The sequence below is a fragment of the Macrotis lagotis genome, chromosome 3, assembly GCF_037893015.1.
Source record: "Macrotis lagotis isolate mMagLag1 chromosome 3, bilby.v1.9.chrom.fasta, whole genome shotgun sequence".
Taxonomy (NCBI): domain Eukaryota; kingdom Metazoa; phylum Chordata; class Mammalia; order Peramelemorphia; family Peramelidae; genus Macrotis; species Macrotis lagotis.
The window spans coordinates 147,231,311-147,252,478 of NC_133660.1; the positions used below are offsets into that span (position 1 = coordinate 147,231,311).

At 36.7% G+C, this 21,168-nt stretch overlaps 1 pseudogene; it reads right to left on the bottom strand.

Annotated features, from left to right (window-relative positions):
- Window positions 1–11,850: 11,850 nt before the first annotated feature.
- On the bottom strand, window positions 11,851–12,577 carry LOC141516277 (suppressor of cytokine signaling 2-like; annotated as a pseudogene).
- Window positions 12,578–21,168: the final 8,591 nt, after the last annotated feature.

Here is a 21,168-nt window from a genome sequence, read left to right on the forward strand (position 1 = left end):
TCCAATTCATTTTTACCACAAATAGAGCTGCCATGAATATTTTTGTACAAGTGATATTTTTATCCTTTTTCATGATCTCTTCAGGGTATAGATCCAGTAGTGGTATTGCTGGATCAAAAGGTATGCACATTTTTATTGCCCTTTGGGTGTAGTTCCAAATTGCTCTCCAGAAAAGTTGGCTGAGTTCACAGCTCCACCAACAATGCATTAGTGTCCCAGATTTCCTACATCTCTTCCAACATTGATCATTGTGCTTTCTGGTCATTCAGTTCAGAAATTTGATGAATTTCTTCTCTAAGGTAGATTGCAGTTTAATAGATAATTTAGTACTCCCACACAAATCAGTATGATACTGTTTGGAATGCTATAGGGTCTAAGGGAGAGCTAGATCAAGTTCACTTGGTTAATCCAAAGAGAGAAAAGTCTAATTCTCAATAGGGAGGGAATTAGGGGTGACTTCATGGAGTGGATGACACCTAAATTGGACCTTAAAGGAAGCATGAGTATTTTATGTTGTTTGTTTGTCCTTTCTTGAAGAGAATGATGGCATAAGGGAGGTGATGCCAAGACATGCAAATGAATTGCTTTTTAAGTAAGGGAGGGCCTTAGTATTTTATCTATTCCTTGATAGGTGGCTGGAGCATAGAGCAAAGTCTTCCTTTATAATTGTCCATTTTCCAGCTTTCACTGTGATTGGTTTTGACTAGGGAATTCATGTCCTGTGCTGCCTGTCCCTCCTTGTTTTTCAATGTCTGTCCTTTTGTATGTTGTTTGCCCTCATTAGACAATAAGCTCTTAGAGAACTGGAACTATCCTTTTAAAATTAGTATCCTTAGAACATAGTGTTCAGCATAAAGTAGGCACTTAATGAATGTTTATGAATTGAATTTCAAGGTTGTTTGTCTTTACATTATTGCTATTGTAACACATTGTTCTCCTGATTCAACACTCCTTACTTTTCATCAGATCAAATGTCATCAATATTTTTCTGAAAATGCTCTATCATTTATTACTGCATAATAATAGTCCATTGCATCTATATGCCATAATTTGTTTAGTTTTCTCTTATTGAATGGGCATTCATTAGTTTCTTTGCCACCACAAGAAGAGCTGCTATAAATATTTTTGTGAATAAGAATCTTTTCTTCAAAATCTTCATTATGTTTAGTAGTGGCATCTCTGGGTCAGTTTAGTAACTTTTAAGGCAAAGTTTCAAATACCCTCACAGATGATTAGATCAATTCAAGCTCTACTAAAGTGTGCTGATGTACCTGTTCTCCTATAGTCATTCCAATATTTGTCATTTCCCTTTTTTATTGACTTTGTCAATCTTATGGGTAGAACCTCCCAAGTTTGTATTTATTATTATTTATTTTTAAATCTGGAACATTTTTAATTTGACAATAGGTTGAATTTCTTCCTCTGAAAACTACCTGTTTATCTTCTTTGACTATCAACTAGGAAATTGCTCTTAATCTTATAAATTTGAGTCAGTTCTTAACATATCATAGAGATTAAGCCTTTTTCAAAGAACTTATTGCAAAAATGTTTCCTTATTGTCTGTTTCCCTTCAAATTTTAATTGTATTAGTTTTATTTATGAAAATCTTTAATTTTATATAATATAAATTATCTACTTTATATTCAGTCATCTTTTCTAACTTGAGTGAGATCAAAACTCTTATCCTATCTTTAGATCTTACAGGTAATTTCCTTCTTGTTACTTTAACTTGTTTATGTCACTCTTGACATCTAAGTCATATGTACATTTGGTTCTTTTCTTGGGATAAGGCATAATGTGTTGTTTTGTATCCAGGTTCCCCTAGACCACTGTTCAGTTTTTCTTGTAGTTTTTGATTGTGAATTCTTATTCTATTTGCTGGGATCTTTGCATTTATAAAACATTAGAGCAATGGGTTCACATGCTTCTGTATAGCATATACCTAATTTATTTCACTGATTAACTTCTTTATTTCTTAGCACCAAAGAGTTTTGATGATTAAAGTTTTGCATAAGGTTTGAGATCTAATACTGTTTTATACCACCTCCTCCCTTTTGTAAATTATTTATTTATTTTCCATTCGATCTCTTGTGATTCTTGACCTTTGTTCATCTAGGTGAATTTCATTATTTTTTTCCTAGCTCATCTTTTGTAGTGTGCTTGGTAAGATGCAGAAATGTGGATTTGTAAATGAGAATGATTGTCTTGGAGACCCAGCAACTTCATGGTCATTGGTTTCCTAACCTAATTTCAGGAGCTAACTAGTGATGTTTGAATATTGGCCACTGTGCAACATTCAGCAATAAATATTTCAAGGTATTTACAGTTTGTTTAATTTGCAGGAGTTTAGCTCTTTGACCTTCTTTCTCCTCTCCCTGTCCCATCTCAATCCTTCTTCAATTTAATGCGTAGTCCATTTCATCAGTAGCAGCCATTAAGATGACAAACATTTTAAAATATTGGAATGTGATAACCTGGGCTACCACTTAATGGCTCAAACAAAATGTAGATTTTTTTTTAAAAAAGAGAACTGTTTAAAAAAAAGAACTCTGGGAGCCCTTTTTCCATTGCAGTAATAGTGGTCTTGTTTCTTTGAAGGATTAGCTTTGCAGAAACTAATCTAACTACTGTGTAAGGTCTTATTTATCAGATAGTAGCAGATTACAGTACCATAAATACTGGTTCAATACCTATTTATTCATGTAGGCACTTAATGCTACAAACATACATATATTTTGGCATTATGCACCTGTGAAAACTTCAACAATTCTACTACAGAAGAAAGAAATTAATAAAAATAAATTATAGAGATTTATTTTAGTTTACTAACTCCCTTCATCCTAAGTCCTCCCTGTTTTGTTAATTTCCCTCCTTTTCTTTTTGAGGATAGAATTATTCATTTTGCAGAAATATATATTTAATGGTATAGAAAGTAATGTCCATAGCACTTCATGGGGAGTGAGCATTTATCATAGAAGGGAAATGTTTCAGATCAGGAAAATGTCTTCAAAAACATATGCAAAAACATGTAAGGAAATTAAAAGATCTTTTAGGTCTTAGGAGCCACTCAGCCTTGGAACTATACTGATAAAACACTATTCAAGTTCCATGAAATGCCTCTATCCACCATCTACAAACTTTCTGATTGAAATGAAAAACTGTTATCAGCAAAGATGCTATCAGAAAAGACTATTATCAGAGATGTCTTCCATGGAACATTACATCCACCAGAGTTAGTGTTTCCTGGTTGACATTTTAGGCACATAGGTGTAAGGTATAATAGGCATGAAAATAGAATCAACCCTTTACTCTTAGATTCTGTCAGAAGTACCCAAGGTTTATGAATGCTACTAGAGAGAACAATGTTTAGACTTTATCTTTTTGTCAACAAACAGTATATTTCAATTTTCTGACCTGGGAATTAGGCTTTGAAGACTTAGTTATCATTCAAGCATTAAAAATTTGCATGGTAACTTTGTTGTATTTTTGGAGAGAAGAGCAAGTTGTATACATGGTATATTTGCGATTTCACGTGCATTCATCTTTTTTTATTGTACTGTGTTATGGAAATGCTTTTTTTTAATCCTCTGGGGAATAACGAAGAATGCTTAATTAGGAGAGAAGAATGTTCATTATATTTAATGGTGATTCCAACAACCAAGGAACATCTTTGTTTTTTTTTTGTTGTTGTTGTTAGCCTTATCCTATATTTAATTCCTGTTTTTAAATGATTATTTATTTTCTTTTTCTTTTTCTTTTTTTTTTGGTGGAGGGGAGGTAGAATCTCAAACCTTGAAACTGTATTAGTTGTAAATATCTTTCATTTTTTTTTCTTCCTTCTTTCTCACCTTGATTAACTGCAAGGAATGGCATCTGATATAGAGTCTGACAAGGCCTATTCAGCAGATTTTGGTATATTTGCTGGTCAAAAAAGATTATAAAAGGGAAGAAGGAAAATGAATAAGCTAAGGTATCTACTATCTCTTTACCTGTTTTTTTTTTTTTTTGAGATTTTATTTCTTTCTCCTCCCCTGTTCAAAAATAAAAAATGTTTGCTTTCTAACTGATTAGAGGCTTACATTGCTTTTGTGGCAAATGAATTGACACAGGAGGGCACTGATGACAACAGGCTGATAATTGATGATGGTGGGTGGGGGCCTAGTGCAATAGCATATCCCAGAAAGGGTGATCCAAGGACACCCATCAATCAAAATAGTGACAGTAGCCAGGGAGATTTAATTGGAGATTCATTGAACCTTTAATGATGCGACAAAGAAAAATAAGGAGGCATGGAAGGCTTCAGGGCTATTTCTTTCCCTTCTTTCCACCAATTCTCAAAAGAAAGAAGGGAAGGTGGGATAGCCGAAGGGCTATACTGTCATTGTTTCTAACAAAGGTAATCACAACGTTTTGAGAGCAAACCTAGAATGTGCTGAGAAATTTATCATTATTCCAACATAGAATAAAATAAAAAAAGGATCTCTATGGATTTTTTTAAATTCATCAATCTGACTTATCCAGTATCTTTAGGATGATGGGAGATATTCAGTAAATACTGAAAAGAATGTTTGTGTTTCAACCTGGAACTAAAGATAGTTTTAAAACACAGATGCTGGCAGAGTGAATGTTCTGCTTTCCATGAGGAAATATTCTTCTATCTTCTCTTTTTTTTTAATAAAAGTATTTTTAAACATAGTTCAGCCCATTGTTCTGAAAAGTTCAGAGTTCTTTATAAAGCAAATCATTTCAGCTTTGTTCTATTATTGTGGTTTACAAGGATGAAAAAAGGTTACCCCCTCAGTTTTGGAAGGGCACAACCACTACAGAATGGTGTCTGGGAATCCCAGAAAAAATCTTGACAGTGTAGCAATGGAAAAATAGCCTGCAGATGCAAGACAGTTTAATTTCATCACCTAATTTGAAGAAAGGATTGGGGTGGCGCAGGGCCTGGAAGCATACTGGAAGGATTGCCAAATTTAACCATTATCTACTCAGAGCATGGAAAAGTCTGAGCTCAATTCCTCAGTGTCACTTATTGCTGGCATAACTATGGGCAAGTCACTGTACTTGTTTTATCTCAGGTTTTGCATTTGGCAGCTGAAGTAATGGACTGAATGACTTTTAAAGCCACTTCCAGATTTAGATCAATGATTTTTCCTTGCCCTGCTAGGTATGCACAACTTTCTTCCCATGCAACCCTTGTAGCTGCCTCACTGTTTGTAGACCAATGGGCATGAGTCTACCTCTGTCTTTCCTCCTCTACCCCTTTTGTTTTCTATTTAAATATACCATATTGACAAATTCTTTTATACAACATCATTCTTTTCTACTACAGGGAGGTAGGAGGGGGATTATTGAGATAAAGAAGGATCCTCCACATCTTTCTTATGTGAGAAAATAAAGTCTTTGTCTCAAAACTAGAAGTAATGTCTTGGGGAGTTAAGTAATTTGAAAATCAAATTCACAAAGACTTAAAAATGGAACTTGATCAGCTTTTCCTATCGTTATTATGTTCTCTTTCATTCTGCCTACATAGCCAAATTCTAAATCCTTGCTGTCCTAATTTAATTTTTTTTTCTAGATATGAACTTCTTTCCTTTGGTTTAAGCTATGATACTATATCACATAACCGAGAAAGCATTAGGTACAACAAAATTTCCTTTTCCAGTCACTTTGCAACACAAAAGAGACCTTTTCTTTTGTTTAAAATTCAAGTAGTTAAAAATCTGATTATACTATCTTCTAACTCTATTCAACCTCATAGTATACTTTAGTACAGGCTCCTAGAAATAGAGAAAAGATTTGCTTCTATAGAAACACTTCCATATATTGTGTTGGGGGAAAGCAGTTTATATCTTTGAATGAATATTTTAGAAGATCAAAGTTGGCAAGGAGTGGGTAACTTATGGGGGTTGGGGAGTAAATTGCCAAAATGCTGATTTAGTTCCTCAGAGGTGCTTCTCAAAATGTGGGTTATGATATCTGTACCTTTGACAAGACTACCAGCTTTCACCTTGCTTTTTGTTTATTTTTTTATTTTTTAAGGCAAAGGGGTTCAGTGACTCGCCCAAGATCACACAGCTAGGCAATTATTAAGTGTCTGAAGCCACATTTGAATTCAGGTCCTTCTGACTCCAGGACTGGTGCTCTATCCACTGCGCCAACTAGTGCCCCTTTCACCTTGATTTTTAAAAAATATTGTCTTATCCTCTGATACATGCATATCTTTTGCTCACTTATTTAAAAACCATCTTCCAACTCCTCTGGTTTCCTCTCCTAAAGATATCTAGATTATTCTTTTCATAGATAAGATCTTATCTTTTCATAGCTATTTAAAATACTAACCGTTCTATATACACTGGGAAGCTCTTAAAGATGAATTTTTTCTACCCTTAGCTTAGTCAACATATTTCCCTGAGTTAATAACTTGCAAAAACCTTTCTGTAACACATAGTTTAAGCTATGATACTATAATACACAACTGAAAGAGCATTAGGTACAACAAAATTTTTCTAGGTTTGTGACAGAGGTAATTGAAATCCAATTGATTTCCAAAATTTTGACATTTATATTATACTTAATACATTAAAATTCTACAAATGTAGAGTGTTGACCAGGAGTAAGTTAATGCAATACAATCTAATAAGTGATTGCAAGTAAGGAAAAAGATTCAAGGAGTATTTGATGGGAGGATATTGCTCAAAGGACAAGCAAGGAGAAAGGTCTTTACATTCTTTTGGAGAAAAGAGTGATAATGTAGACGTATTTTAAGGTCTAGAGTAAGAGAGACAAGGCAGCTGCTCATAAATAGTTCCAGTTTTCTTGGGAACAAAGGAGACAAGATCTGCTTTTGAGAAAGAAGTGCTAGTGGCAGTAGCATTGTGAAACTGAAGAGAGGTGAGAATGGAAAAGCTAATGTGGCCAACTAGAAATGAGGAAAAAGATGGTTATTCTGCAAAGAAAGCCCAATTGAGGTTACATAATATGAAATTGTAATAAATGCAGTGAAAGCAGTTTAATAACTTCCTTCCTTTCAGTAATTTGGGAATAGCAACAGACTTAGTAGGTTTTATAGGAGCACCAGAGGAGTGAGTATGTAACTATGTTTGCAGATGAGAAATGGCTCAGAGCAGGAACAGGAAAATCAAAAGGGGCAAAGCATTAACAAGTGAGAGCTTGTTCAGTTGGATAACTCTAAGGCCAAGACTGAAGGGAAAGAAAATGGGGGGTGGGGAGAAGAGTGCTATATGAAGAGAACAGTGAAGAATTGTGGAATTTTGAGCATATAGAATACCTAAAGAGCAGAATTAAAATTACTGATCACTGGGAGTTGTAAGGGACATTGTGATCAGAAGGGGGAATTTCAGATGGAAACTCATCAGTCTTGGGTGATAATAAAGTTGACAATGTTAATACTTTGTGAGTTGCTAAGGTAGAATAGAGGTGAAGGTCATGAGTAAAGGAATATGAAAGTATAGTGCAAATAAATGGCCAAATCAGCCAATATGTGTAGCTCAATAAATGCATATATTAATTCACTCTATTTGAGGATTTTAAGTAAATATAGAGATTTTTAAATTAGTACACACGTACATATATATGTACATATAAATAGAAAAATGTATATATAAAAGATGCATTATATATTTATATGTAATGTTTATACAAATATAAATAGGTTGAAATATATTTGCTTGGTTGTTGCATTGTCAAAGAGATCTCACTTCACAAAACCATTTACCTAATGGTTATATATCAACAATCAACTGCAAAAGTTATATTCTAACAACATAATGTACTATGTATGATTTTCTTTTTCTTTCCTTTTTTTATTTTTTAAGGCAGTGTAATTAAGTGACTTGCTCAAGTTCACATAGCTAAGTAAGTATTAAGTGTCCAAGGCTAGCTTTGAATTCAGGTCCTCCTGACTCCAAGGTTGGTCTAGCTACCTCTATGTATGACTAATTTCAAGACTAACCACATTTTGTTTGTTTTCTCAACCAATCATAATGCCCAAAGACTCTGAAGAGGTTTCATTAATCCGTTAATAAGTTCAATCAAAGAATAGAATTAGAAATGGAGGCAAAAGGGCAGCTAGTGGCACAGTGGATAGAGCACTGGCCCTGGAGTCAGGAGGTTCTGAGTTCACTTAACACCATTGCCTTGTCCCCCCCCCCCAAAAAAAAAAAAAGAAATGGAGGCAAGATATTGGGGTTTTTTTTTATCCATTAAAATGTTGGGTAGGCCAAAGTGAAAACTGAGAAGGGGGGGGCGATAAAAATGACTTCTCTTCCCTGCATAAGCAAGTAGCACATAGTATGAAGATTGTGCTATTCTGTGTGTTCGCTTTTTCATAAATATTGGTGGGGGACTATATTGGCCCAGAGAAGAAATGCCTGTTTGGGAAAAGCACATATTTAAGTGGAGGGGAAAAGGATGAAGACTCAAGGAACAAGTTTACTTTGATCTATTATGCAATTAAAATAAACCAACTACAGAGGGGATTTGTGTGTGTGTATGTGTGTGTGTGTGTGTGTGTGTGTGTGTGTGTGTGTGTGTGTGTGTATGTGTGTGTGTATGTGTGTGTGTATGTGTATTTGTGTGTGTTATTTTATCTTCATGCTGAAGTAAACACTTTTTTTCTTAGCTGAGTTATAGACAGGTGAGACAGATCATTCCCACTCATCTTATTAAAGGCTGAGCATCATGCCTATCCTATAGAAAATAGCCATTTCCTACTCAATATATTATTGGCATTGAGAAGGTTGATGAACTGATCAGAACATATCTGAAATATTGACATATTAAGAAGTACATTGCAGTTGGAGAACATTGAGGACAGTGATAGGTCTCAAAACCATATCAGGGCTAGTTAAAAGAACTAAAGATATTTACTGAAGACACTTCAAGGAGATAAGTATTTTGAAGGTTTACCATTGGAAGAATAAGAATAAATGATTGGGAATTACAAGAAGGTCAAGTTTGCCCCAATTCAAGGAATACTTGGAATGCTTGTATTGGTTTGATCAGCCACAGTCGAACATACTATAACTTATTTCAAATATCATGATGCCATTTTAATTTTCAAAAATGAAGAACAAGAACCAACCAACCTGTGACTGAAAACTTATTTCTTATATTATAGTCCATTCCTGTTTGGAATTGCTCTAGTTTTTAGAAATAAATATTTTCCTTGAATTTAGATGGAAGTATTTCAGTTTCCTGACATGGCACTGGTAGATATACAGACATACAGCAATGAGGTCAGCACAACAATTCTCTAGACCTTCAGTTTTGTAGTCAGTCTAATACCTCTTCTCTCTCATACTCAACTATAGTTCAATACTGAACTAGCTCTGGAAATTCATGTGTCAGCCTCATTTTCAATGTGTGCCTCTGGAAAGGGCATTGCCAAGATTAGTAAACTTGTCCACAGAACTCAGAAATTCTCTATTTGTGGTGCTGGCTAATGGAGCACTGGCGTTTTCTGGGTGTTAATTGTTAGACTAAAATTAGCACAAGCAGCAGAGAATCAAAACATATATCAGCTTCAGAGACTGCATTGAGTGCACAATCAGTTTTCTTTAAACAGATAATCACACACCAACATTCCCTCTACTTTTGTCTTGACTTGTAGTCTTTTCAAGTTGAAGTCAAGTTAATTCTCAGAGAAGGTAACTGATAACATGGCTGAAAACAGCCTTATTTCATTTTATTAGAGACAGGGAAATCTGGAGAGCATCATCTACCATCCAGGACCTGGGCAAACATGCCTTTATGAAATTGATGGACAATACTGATGAACTTCTCCAGCAACCAAATTTTGGCATAATTTTCCATAAGCCCTCATGACAGAAGGGTATCAAAGATCTATAAACATTGTATACAGACTTCTGTTATCCTCCTGGCATTTCCCCTGATATTGCCAGGTAGCAAACGCCATATCAATTGTTCCTCGACCCTTTCTGAAGCCACACTGACTCTCAGGGAGGTGACCTTCCAGGTGAAGGATCAACCTGTTGAGAAGGACTCTGGCAAGAATCTTACCAGAAATGACTAAGAGAGACATGCCTCCATGATTGTAACAGGACCATCTGTTCCCTTTCCTTTATAGAGATGGACGAGGGAGGCATCCTTAAAATTCTTGAGGAATAACCTTTATATGCTACATTAAACTGGAAAATTTCAGACAGATTTAGGATGAGCAATGAACCCCTCACTTGTAGATCTCAGGTGAAATAGAGTCAACCTCAGGTGCTTTGCCACTTAAAAGGAACCTAATAACTTTCAAAACCTCTTCTTCAGTTGGAACTTCGGCTAGGGACTGATTGACTTCAACTTGAGGTAAATGGTCTCTGGTTTATGCACTGACTGATGATGGTCTATTAAGAACACTATGCAATGTTCAGTTCATCTCTCTAGGATCATGTCTCTATTGTTTACCCATGTGGATCCATCAACACTGTGCAGCTGAGATGCACCATAGGTCTTTGACCCATAAATAGCCTTCAGGGTATTATTAAAGCACTTTGGTTTGTTACTATCTGCATAAAACTGAATTTCATCTGCCTTCTTATTAAGCCAAGTCTTGCAACTCTCTAATCTTCTCTTATACTTTACTTTTTTTTAAAAGTCATTTGTTACATTCTAATCAAAGTTGGATATTTAGTAACAGCCATGGATACATATTTTTTGGGGAAAAAAAACCCAAGCACATTTCCCTTTGTATCTGGAAGAAAATGAAGCCAATTCTCTGTGGTCAGACAATTGATTTTTACAGCCATTTCCAAAAAAAAATGGCACCAGGTCAGGTCTGGCTACTTCAGCAAGGGTAAAACATACTGTTTTCATTACATGGCAGTTATACCTGTAGAGCATGACATTCTTGTATTTAGCCTTTTTTAAAAAACAAAAACAAAACAAGGAAAACCAAGATCCATTTGCACCAGTTTGAAATGTTTCTGAAATAATGCTCCTTCCCCCCCCCTTTTTTCTTATTTTTCTTCTTTTTTTTTTTTAAAGCAAAATATTCTCTCCTATTCACAAAAGATCATCTGCCGTTTGGAGTCAAAAGACAAATACAAGATTTCATGGTCATTCTTTTGGGTTTGGTGAATGGTATAAAACAAAAGAAAAATACTGATAAATATGTTCTATTTAATAAGAACAACAAAAATTCTTGACAAGTACCAGAATGTACAATAAAGACATCCTAAGACACCACATGACTGTTGGGCCAAGTAACTTATGAGCAGTCCTATCCTGGTTTCCCTCTTTCCATTTCTTTTGGTGCTAGCTCTGAGTTTTAACATCAGTTGGACACCTGGGCAGCAAGTACCCTTGAAACCCTGACAGCTAAGAACTCAAAAATAAGGTTTCCCTGACTCTCAGGTTAGCAAATGTACCACCGAACAATCATAAACAAAGGAGAGAAACACACATCTTAGTGTCCCATTAAAATCTCTAATTAGAATTTTTTTAGGTGTTTTTTTTTTTTTGCAAGGCAGTGTGGTTAAGTGGCTTGCCCAAGGCCACACAGCTAGGTAATTATTAAGTGTCTGAGGTCGGATTTAAACTCAGGTACTCCTGACTCCAGGGCCGGTGCTCTATCCACTGCCACCTAGCCTCCTCTCTAATGAGAATATAGATGGGGATTTTTAATATGCTTCACTCACTCCCCCCAAAACACCCCCCCCCCCCAACTCTTACCTGGACACTTAAATTAGTTATGGTGAATCCTATTTCTGAATCATGCAGGTAGTTAGCCAGGGCTAGGAGGATTTGGATCCCTTTATATAGCTGTGTTCAGATAGATTCTACAGGAAGCGTGTTTAGAGAAAAGAGAGAAACTTATACTTGGTATTGATATTCTTTCAAGTAATCTTTTAGACTTGATGGTAAGGGTAATTCCCAGATCTTGGTTGTACATTTGTCTATAGAGAGTCTACAGAGCTGCTACAGGGTAGGACTGGAAGTTTAGAGGAGTTTGGTCAAAGAGAGATGGACAGGAGTGGCTAGGTGGCGTAGTGGATAAAGCACCGGCCCTAGAGTCAGGAGTACCTGGGTTCAAATCCTGTCTCAGACACTTAATAATTACCTAGCTGTGTGGCCTTGGGCAAGCCACTCAACCCTGTTTGCCTTGCAAAAACCTAAAAAACAAAACAAAACAAAAACAAAACAAAACAAAGAGAGATGGACAGTTTCATTCCAAGGGGTTTGCCCACCAGTCCTCCTGTCTTTACATTTGGAGGTAAAACTCAATTAGATGAACCTTGCTGTCAAACTGTTTCAGTCTGATGCAGATGATGGAGTCCAAACTAAACTTGCCCTCCGGATATTGTATTCGAAGATTGGTTGATCCTGCTGAGGTTTTGAAGGATATCATGAGCAAGTAGTCCTAATGAGAAGTGTCTGTGATCTGAAAAGTTCCTTCAGGGCATCTTTAAATTTTATTTGGTTTCATTAACAGTCATGCTTCCCCACACCCTGCCCCACTCTGGGGGCTGCTCCTCCTCCGGCGATGGTCTCGAGCACCTTCCATACCATCCACTGTGGACTCCGGGGCCTGGAGGGTCATGGGGAGCTGCGACCCGAACCAGAACCAGGACTGGGAGGAAGATGAGGTTGTTCGAGAAGGTCGGTGGAACACTTTGGGCTGGGGGGAGGGCAAGGGGAGGCTGGCCGAGCCACTGGACGCACCATCACCCCTCTAGGCGCCTTCCAGCAGCCTGCTCTGGAGCTGCCTCCTCCCACCACCTCTGCCCACCCAGGAGGGGAACGGAAGTCCCAGGTGTACACCATGCCTTGGTGTCTGGCCAGAGTTGCAAGGGCTTGAGGGAAAGGTATACTTCACTTTTAATGGAATTAAATGCTACCTTCTTAGAAATGAACTATCCTGCTGGTAAACACTGTGGAGTTCTCGTTTTTTCATTTAGCAGCTTCTCTATATCCCCATCGTCTTCATTAAACCAATCTTGATGTTTGCAATGTTCTGACCCAGATGAGCAAATGCAGTGCTGCACACCAGATCTCTGAAAGCTGTCCATTCTTTTCTGGCTCAGTTTTCCTTCCAAGTTAGCAACAAACTGTTCATGCTCAGAGAAAGGCACTCTACTGTCTTGTTATTAATTCTTCTAGTATTCATTTTGTCTTAGGGCTATCTTTTGGTTGAATGTGAATGGCTGATGTGAATTGAATATGAATATGAATGTGAATGTGAATATGAATGTGAATGTTTAGCTTGGAGAAGTTGAATGTGAATATATAGATTGGAGAGGATGAGTCTGTGATCAGTCCAGCACTCTGCACCATACATTACCTTTGTCACTCTCACATCCTGTCTGTCTTTTCTATGATATCAAAGTCTAATAGATGACAATGTTTGTTGTGAGGTGCATTCCGGAAGTTTTATTGCATTTAGGTAAGTGGAAGACAGTGTTTGTGACAAGAAGGTCATGAGATGCAAAGGTCTTCTGTAGTAGCTGTTCATTACTTTTGCTGTTTCCAACTCCATTCCTCTGAAGTATTCTTTGCCATGTCTGGTAATCTGAACCTACTTTAGCATTAAAGTCACCCAGAATTATAAGCTTATCCTCTTTTGGTACATTGATGATGAGTCTCCATTCTTTATATTATTTTTCTTTGACTTCCTCAGTGTTCATCATGGTAGGAGAATAGGTACTGATGATGGTGGTATGACGTTTTCCTGGAGGTAGGAATTTCATGAGTCTGTCATCCACTCCTTTTGCAGGCATTCAAGAATGTTGACTAGATTAGTTTTTTTTTTTTAGGTTTTTGCAAGGCAAATGGGGTTAAGTGGCTTGCCCAAGGCCACACAGCTAGGTAATTATTAAGTGTCTGAGACCGGATTTGAACCCAACTACTCCTGACTCCAGGGCCAGTGCTTTTTCCACTGTGCCACCTAGCGGCCCCTCTAGATTAGTTTTGATTTCAAAACTTACCCTGGCTTCATAGTGCTCCCCTTAACTGTGGCCACTCCAGAAAAAGGTATATCCAACTCTGACCTTGGTAAGCTGGCCTTCATTTTGCCAGTTTTGTTTCACTTATAACTGCTCTTTGGATATGATAATTGCTGAGTTCTCTTGCAACAAGAGATCTTTCAGATCTTTTGAATTTTGTATTGTCTATGAGTGTTTGCAAATTCCATACACTGATGGTGAATAAAATCTTTTTTGAAAAAGTTTTTGTAGATTTTTTATGTCTCATCTGCCTGCCATGATAATCAGGCCATGATTGGGTAAGGAGACAATTTTTAGGATATCTTTTCTAGACCCCTCATCACATCAGGAGTTGAGAAGTGTGATCTTCAAAAGGGATGCTTAGTCATGGGGGGGGGTCCAAAATTTCACTGCTGCTTTCAGTGGGGAAAGACCCTATGGTCTGGGCCACTGGTGTGTTCACTTGTGAATACAGCTCCCAGCATATCCACATCTGCTACTTTGTCACTTGCCTGTCACCACAAGACTTTGAGGAATGGTAAAGTATGGGTCATATAGTTTGATGCATGTGCAATTTGGATTTAAATGAGGCAGAGTTGCACATCTGCCTCATTTTATCTTCCAAAACCTTCATGATCCAGCATAGCAGGACAGAGTCCAGACAACTGGTGATGGCTCTAGATGCAGTGGATGAACTTGGCATCTTTGCTATCTAATCAAACTCTAAAGTGCTCCACAGCATCTGTTCCGTGGCCATTAGAATTAAGTGTTCTCATCTGCCCATTCCACTAGTGGAAGACTTCATATGCTAGAGGTAGACACTTTCCATTACTCATCAATGAGTTTGAGACTCCTCAGTTACCCTCAGCTTGGTTTAACCCATCTGCGGAAATGGTTTACCAGGGTGTTACTGCTGTGTATGCTACAGCTTCTCGGAGCTACAGGTAAGAGTTAGGTGACTGAAGTGGACAACAAAGATAGAAAATAGCCCTGAAAAGATCTTGACAGCATTCACACTAGAAGAACTAGTCTTCCTTGAACACACCCTACACCTCAGAAGGGCTAGATTCTATTTGTCAGAGATGCTGTAGAGATTCTTGTGTTGGGTGAGATTGTTGAAGGAGAAATACTAAAGAAATATTTGTTTAGCCTTTCCTGTAATATTAAACTACTATTATCTGGGCTTGTTTGACATTTTCTGTGGACTTCTGACTCCCTCTCCTTTGTTCAGTTTAAAACCCTTTTCTTAAATGTAAATTCACTAAGAAATTAGAGAGCAACTTCAGTCACTTCCCCTTATCTCTCCTCTACCTGTCTTGCTCTTAGCCTTCCAAGGCTTAGTCTGCCAATTTCAGTCTCATCCAACTGGGTCACTCCTTAACCTCCTCCATAAGGAGATGGGCTTGGCTCTCTGGAAAGATTTGTCCAATTCCCTTTTCCATGCTGGTTCCATGTGATCCTAACTCCATACTGCTAGACCTATGTGATCCTAGTTCCATGAGATTACATCTGTTATGATCTAAATGCAATTACCCCCTTGTGGTTGTTTCCCCTGTTTCCCTTTTTTTTTAAATTTCCTTTTTGAAAGCCAATGTTTTAAGTGACTTGCCCAAGATCACACAGCTAGGTAATTATTAAGTATCTGAGGCAGGATTTCAACTCAGGTCCTCCTGTCTCTAGGGCCAGTACTCTATCTCCTGAGCCACTTAGCTGCCCTGTGTTTCTCTTTCTTATCTGTGTTTGCTAGTACTTTGTATCTTCAACAACTAACATAAGGAGAGGTATTTAGTAAATACTGAATAAATATTTATTGATTGATAAATGGTTTGCTATAACCCAAACTCAAATCAATCTTGTAATTTGCTCAGAATGCCTAATAATGCTTCCTAAGTATATAGTTATGGCTTTACAATACTGATGCTTTTCCTTCTGCATCAATAAAAGAAAGTACAATATTATAGGCATAAAATATAATCAAGACTTACAATATGGGAGAGAAAAATATTTAGAGAAAATACTGACATAACCTCTTACCTCTTACGGATTTCTATTATTCTAAGTATTCTAGCAAACATTTTGAAATAATCTGGTTTGTTCTTACATAGTCCATGTGGTGATAGCTGACTAAATAAATCTGTGTTGCATGATTGGATGAGGGTGTCACATTCTAAAGAAAGTATAGAACAAAATCCAGTAAAAGAAACTCTATGGAGGTAGCATGTTGTGGACTTTTAGAGAGATCTAGTTTATAGCTCCAGTTTCACTCCAAACTATAATTGTATGATTTTAATCTTTTAAGGGCTACCAGAATCTTTTTTTGATGCCTCTTGGAGCACAGATGATCTTGTATTTTCAGAGACTGTCCCAAATGAAGCAAAACTTCTGAATTTTAACAAGCTGAAAAGTTTAGTTTTTGTCTTAGAGATAGACTGCTGTTTGTTGACTATAAGTAAAATTCAGATTAATGGCCATTAGATAATAACATCTTTGCACATAGAAAGAAGTTCATGAAATGAACAAAGATATAAAATAAATTTCTGTTATAGGAAACTCTTTTCTGCATTCTTGAAAACATGAAAAAAACCTCACATCATCTTGTGCATTATTTTGGCCATGCTAAATGTTTTCAAGATGAAGAAAAATATAGATTCTTCAAATGATAGGTCAGTGAAAGAGATCTGGGTCCAGTGGCCAGATATGGATCAGAATTGATTCTTAGACAGAATCTAGAATTAAACTGTTGTTTTTTTTGAATAAGTAGGGAAATGGTAATCATTAAGAACTAACAAGTCTTCATCAAGGTATGATGGACTTCCTTTACTCTTTTTTGGCAAAGTCATAGAATGGTAGAGTGGTAAATTAAGAAAATGTAGTATGTTGAACCTGTTGATCTAAGATTCCTTTCAATTCTACATTTGTAATTTTGTGAGTCTACATTTTCACAAAGATGGTAAGAAGAAAAGCTTGAACCCAGTTCTTCCTATTTCTAAGGTCACTCTGCCTTCTGTGCCATTCTTCTTCCCTTAACTATTATGTAGTTGTAAAGTGATGCATCTTTCTCACAGTTTTTAAAAAATTAATAAATTAATTTTAATAAATAAATCATTTTAAAGTAATTTTCTCCACTTTCTCTTTTCTTTTTTCGTGAATATGCCAGGAACTGTTTAGGGAAAAAAAGTTCTAAATTTTCCTAGGATTTCTTCCTCTTTTAATTTGCATGTGCTACTGCTTTTCTACTCTTACAAATTTCTATTATTTTAAGTATTTGAGTAAAAATTTCTATATAACTTGATTTGTTCTGCCATAGTACATGTGTTATTACATAAGTGAGCTGACCTCAGGAAAAAGTGGGTTCAAATCCAGACACTGGGATTTCTCTTTTTTTCTCCAAAGTTGCATTGATGCTGCTGTTGCTGTTCACTCCAAACTATAATTATATGATCTCCACATAGAAAGAAGTCCAACTCAGGTCCTCCTGACTCTGGGGCAGAAAGTTGCTCCCTTAATTCCAAGCACGCTCTAAAGTTGCTCGTTGCTCCTCCCCACCACTCCAACTTCTTTTTTTCTTACTCCTTGTACACATTCTAAAAACTAGAAAATTCTCTAAAGTGATCTGCCCTACACCCTATTTCTAAGGCACAACCTCTATTCACTCCTGTAAACTTGGATATATCACAGGCTATGAGACTTTAGAATCCTTAAATTGTATGTAATAAAACATCATCAGATTTGTATTGATCATAGTCTAACTCTATAGACAAGTGCCAGTAACTGGACTTTTGTTCATTGTGATTAAAGTTCCTTACTTTTTTATACTCGTCCATTCTCCACTGTAAATTCTAATTCCAGTGTCTGCACTATCACCCTTTTCCTCTTCTGACATCTCCCTTCACTTGATTCTTTGCCTGTTAACTCTATGAATGAGACTATGACTTGCAATCCCTTTTCTACTTGCCATCTTCTTGGATATTGTATTATGGCCTCTTTACTTTACCCTTATGACTGGCTCCCCTAGGCCTAATTTCTGGTTTTTTCTTATATTTGTCTTTCTCAATTTTTTCCAACTTCTATCTTCTGAAACTATCAACCTATTTCTCTTCTCTAGTTAACCACTGAATTCCAGAAAAAAATATTTTCTCTTTACCTCAATTTCTTTACTTTCTAATCACTCCTTGATCTCTTGCAATTTGGATTGAAATTAATTTCTGAGTCCCCTGAGCCATCACTGTTCAGGTCTTTTCCAGAAATGGTCTTGGGAACATAGCAGAAGCATATTTGCCTATAATTCTGTCAAATATTTTGAAGAAATAGCTTTTATATGACAGTTCTATAGAAGAATTGCTTCTTTAGAGTCTAGAATTATTGCCATCCTAGATGAGAGAAATAGAAGAGAACAGTGACAGACACTAAATGTGAACTTTGAATGTTTGACTTTGTCAGGGTGTGTTCCTGTTAAAAATCCAAAGCCAGTATTTTTTTGGTTACCTATTCATTACAATCAATTTTACATGGGCAAGTGGTGGGTTATGCTCGCAGCTTGTTATTTACCATATTGATCAATATAATTTTCACATTTTGCTCATGCAGTTTCTCCTATTTCCTCAACTTCTACAGAATTGCATCACTACAGTTTCTTATGCCCACATACAGTTTCACAGCAGGGAGTTTGAGTGTTCCTGAGTTTTGCCGTCTGTTAAAATCCTACAGAACACTGCCATCTATTTCTAAAATAGCCCAACAAATACATTGTTTTAAAGTAAAGTCACTGCAGGTCATATTCAGTACTAAAATACTGGTAATGCATTTCAGGGCAGTCTGAGTTTTAGCAGATTGGAAAAGAGTCCATGATTCTTAGAATAGTAATGATAGCTACTGTATGAGAGGTCTGTGTGTGGGAAGCAACAGTACAAGATGAAACAAGGCAAGATTGTTTAGTACCACAAACAGAGGTCTTTGAATTTTAATCCAGAATCATAATATTGAATTCCTTTCTCAAAAAAGGAAAGCAACTCCAACAATTGAATTGAATTAAATTCAGTTCACTAAACAAATACCAAGAGTTTACTTTGCCTAAGGGTATATGTTAGTATGTTGCATACTAAGAATAAAAACAGGTAAAGCATAATCCAGGATCCCCAATCAATCTAGTGAGAAATAAGGAAAAGAACAAAACAGAGGAGAATGAGATGATTACAAAGGACAAGTTCAGGTGAAGTTCTGAGCACTCTGAGAGGGTGGCATCACACAATGAAAAGAGAACTTGGGGCGAAATTCTACCTTTGACATTACTTGGATGACAAGTCATTTAGGTTCTTTGAGCCGTGGTTTCCTCACCTATAAAATAAAAGAGCTAGACTGTGTGTTTTCTGAGGTCCCTCCCATTTCTAGATTTGTGATTCTCTGAGCAATCCAGCATTTCAGATGGGATAGGGATAAAACCAAGAAAGGAATCAGAGAATATGTGATCTGGGGCCCCATTAGAGCCTTGAAAGAACTTCAATATGTGACCATGGAATGGGTTGGAAGGGTTTCAGGTGTAGAAGGGACAGTAATAGTTATGGAGAGAAATTTCAGTGAAATAAGTGTAATAAGATAAGAATGAAAAACAATTGCTAGAGATGGCTAAGGTAGGTAGAATTTTTATAATATGAATATGCTTTCCAAATTTATATATTCAGCCCTCATTTTTCTCTTGAACTCTGGTTCTATAGCTCCAATTCAGGCAAGACAGAGAATACACAGATTTAGTCATCTGTGTGTCATCCTAATTTTACAGATGAGGAAAGCAAGGTCCAGGGAGAAATATTTGCCTCAAGATTGCACATTGAATTATGAGAAGTGAAATTTGTAGGTTTTTTTTTTAAGTTGAACCAACTTTTAAATTCTGGTTCCAAGAGAAAATTAGTTAAAAAGACCAAAGCCTATGTTGCCATCTTGCCTCCTCAGATTTTTGTCTTTCCCCCTTCTTTTTTAACTCCTTATAGGGACAGTACCAGCTATTGAACCCAGGTCCACAAGCTCCTACATGGCAGGAGAGACTTTCAATGCTTATTTTGGATAGGACTTTTGCAAATTAGTCAGAGCCAAAGAGGTTTAACCATTTATACCTGCTGCTTTAATAAGTGTATTACTTTTATTTTCTGGTACTATGACTTCCTTATCATGAAGGATGGGGGCATAGAAGATGTAGGTGAGTTTGGAGAAGGTCTTTTTAGGTGTGGCATGAGGGGAAACTTGCTTCTAATGATGCTAATTACAGGCTAAAGGGAGTGGGTAATCCCAATGAAACATTATTCTCTGAAGAAGGTATTCAATCCTATCTTATAGATAGTTGAAGAACAGAAGGAAGATTTGAACCCAATTTTTCCTAATACCAAATCCAGAACTATAGATCACTAGGGTTCAATGCTTAATTTACATCAAGATGTCTTACTCATTCCCCTAATTTAATAATACTAAATTGAACTCCTTATTTTTCTCTTAAATACACCCTTACTTCAGCTTCCCTGTTGTTCCAATTTCTGTCTGACCACCTAGATTTGAAATCTTGGAGTCATCTGAATTTTCTTCCTTCTTCACTCCTCTTGACCAATCAGTTGCCACTGTTAATTCTACCTTCACAATACTTCCTGTCTGAATTTTCTTCACTTATATTTATACAGCTCTAATTCTCTCATTTAGACACCTGTTGCCTATTGTCTAGATCAATATAATAACCTCCTAATTGATATCTTTGTCACTAATATCTCCTTTTTTACCTGATCTATCTTTAAGGGAGAGGGAACTTCCTGAGACACAGGTTTGACTATGTTGTTTTCCTTCTAAAAATATTTCTTTTTTTATAGTTTTTTTTTTTTCCCCGCAAGGCAATGGGGTTAAGTGGCTTGCTCAAGGCCACACAGCTGGGTAATTATTAAGTGTCTGAGGACAGATTTGAACTCAGGTACTCCTGACTCCAGGGCCGGTGCTCTATCCACTGCGCCACCTAGCGGCTCCTCTAAAAATATTTCAGTGGTTCCTTATTTCCTCAGAATCTAAGTCCAGGTTGAGTTAATTCCAATGTTGTTATACCAAGCTTCCTCCTTTAATTATCACATCAGTCGCTGTCCTCTGTGTAGTCATGACAGATCCCCAGAGTAAAGAGTTTTCTCCTCTGCCTAGAATTCTGACAACATTTTATGCAAACCTCTTCTTTCCTCCATCATTTTCT